Source organism: Rhagoletis zephyria, unplaced genomic scaffold, assembly GCF_001687245.7.
Source record: "Rhagoletis zephyria isolate East Lansing unplaced genomic scaffold, Rhagoletis_zephyria_1.1 Rzeph_scaffold_01618, whole genome shotgun sequence".
Lineage (NCBI taxonomy): Eukaryota > Metazoa > Arthropoda > Insecta > Diptera > Tephritidae > Rhagoletis > Rhagoletis zephyria.
In genome coordinates, this window is record NW_016158702.1 from 75284 (window position 1) to 77756 (window position 2473).

Sequence of the window (2473 nt, forward strand, 5' to 3'; positions counted from 1 at the left end):
TTCCCGAATTTAAGAAAAATTATCAAAACGGTAAAAAACATTTGCGGAAAGAAAATTTTTTGTAGAATTCTCTTATTCATAGGGGGGAACCGAAAATTCAATCGTGGGCCTTTGGCATATCATGAATACGAACTGAGTTCTAGATGATATTCGGTGCAATGTTATCGAAGCAGAACCATTACCGAAATTTATAAATTTTTTGTCGCAGCGCGTAAATGACTTATAGAAAGCGGAGAAGACTCTGCATGATATTACTATAAAACATTTCTTCTAAATTTTTAGTTTTTAAAATAATATTTTCTTAATTTATTACAACCAAAGTTATGTAAATATGTATTACTAATTTTCCTCCCAAACTAACAAAAATATAAAAATCCCTAAAAATACGAAAATTCATGTTTTTATGATAGGCTAGATTTCAATGTCCTCAACTGTATATTGAAAACACAAATGTCATTTGACTTATGGCATGTGAATTTGTGGTTGCCACATCCAACAACTTGTACTTATTGATCAATATTATTGAAGATTTGACGAAGATTTAACTTAAATCCACTGCCTTTCGAGATTTAATTTTATATGGCAAATCTCGTCAGAGGGCTAAATCTTCATTAAATCTCACAATGGAGTCATAGTATTAGGGTTCTAATGCCTAATAAGAATCAAAAGTTTTGTACGCCCAAGTATGATAGACATTTTATTTTATTATATTATATATTGTTTATAAATGAATTATAATTTTATAAGTCATATGTTTGTGAGAAAAATACACTGTAGTAATTTTAAAATATCAAAATTACATTTATCGACAGAAAAATAAGATATTAGAGCTAACTCGACGGCACATAGTGTGCTTTTTAACACTTCATTCCAATTAATCGTAGCGCTTTCGACAGAAGCAATATTTTTATATGAAAAAAATGGCTTTGAAAGCTAATGTAATTGCCTTTCAAGGAAAAATATTGCAATTGAGCAACAATTGTCCTTAAAAGATTGGTCAAAATTAGTGTTCTTCGAAAAAAAAACATACAAAATCCAACGTATATATTACAAAAAAAAAATGTATTTTTTATTATACAAATATGTTCAAATAATGAAAAAAATTGTAACCCCTCAATTTGAAAAATGCATTATATATTGAATTTTTTATGATTTACATCAGTGTTGCCAGAACTTTTTGGACCACCCGGCTAAATTGGCAAAAAAACAGGCTAAAAACGGCTAATCTGTTTCAACTAAATTTCACATATTTTATTAAAATAAATCATAAGTATGTAGAAAGACTAGTTTTTGGGGAGATGTTGCAAATTCAAGCTGGAAAAAAATATTTCCAGCAACAATTTGCAATTGGGAAAAGCATATGGTTGCATTTTTTGTCGACGATAATTTGAATAAACAGGTTTGTCAAATTTAAAAATTGAGCGATTTTAAAATGAAAAATTTAAGTAAACACTTGTTTACTTAATTAATTTAGTTAATTCCAATGATTTGAAACGTACTCGGAATCTCAAACAGAGTCGATATAGGAAACGCGACAGTTAGTACGGCAAAGAAATTGAAACGTAAATTGGAGAAAGTCGGACTAGCAAGAAATATACATGTAGATCCTGTTTTTTGCCCCTCTGAAAGAATTTAAAAATTCTATACAAATTTCTTATGCTTGAAATGCAACCGTGGACACTAGCTGGCAGGGAAACTAAGTTCCTGCAAATTTGCGTTCGTGCAGAAATTTGCAAGTTTCTCTACTTAAGAGAGAATTTGGGAGCATTTTTTCTTACTAACTGATATATTGTCTTCATAGAGAGTTTTGCATTAGATAGAAATTTGTGCTCTTTTACTTTCATTTTGACGCATTTCAGTGTTGGTTCTTGTAATTTATTTACTTATTTATTTGTTCAGTCTATAGAAAAAAACATCTTACAGACTAATTACAGTTAATTGAATACAGTAAAAAGATTAAGTTTAAATTCTACAATGTTAACATTAAAATCGATAATATCACTATAAGCATTACACAATCGGGCACATCGTACAAGAGGTTCATGCAGAGAGTAATTAGTTTTGTAAGTTGGATGACCAAATATACGACTGTTTCTTAGACACCTAGGAGGAATATGAGTTTGGAATAAGTTAGCCAGCTCATTACAGTTAATGTTCTCATTGATAACGTTATAAACGAAAATTAAAGAGAAGTAGATTCTTCTATCATGCAATGACTGCAGGCCTAGCAACTTACGTCTACCTGTGTAATGGGGAGGACCATTAAGCCAATGCATTTTGTACAAGGCGAACTTTGTAAAGACTTTCTGTACCTTTTCAATTTTTATGGAATGGATCTCATAATAAGGGTTCCATATCAACGAGCATTATTCGAGGCGAATTCTTACTAAGGCAACATAAAGAGACTTTAAGGTGTGAGGATCTTTAAAACCGCCAGTGTTTCTTCTATTGAAACCGATCATTGCAAATGATT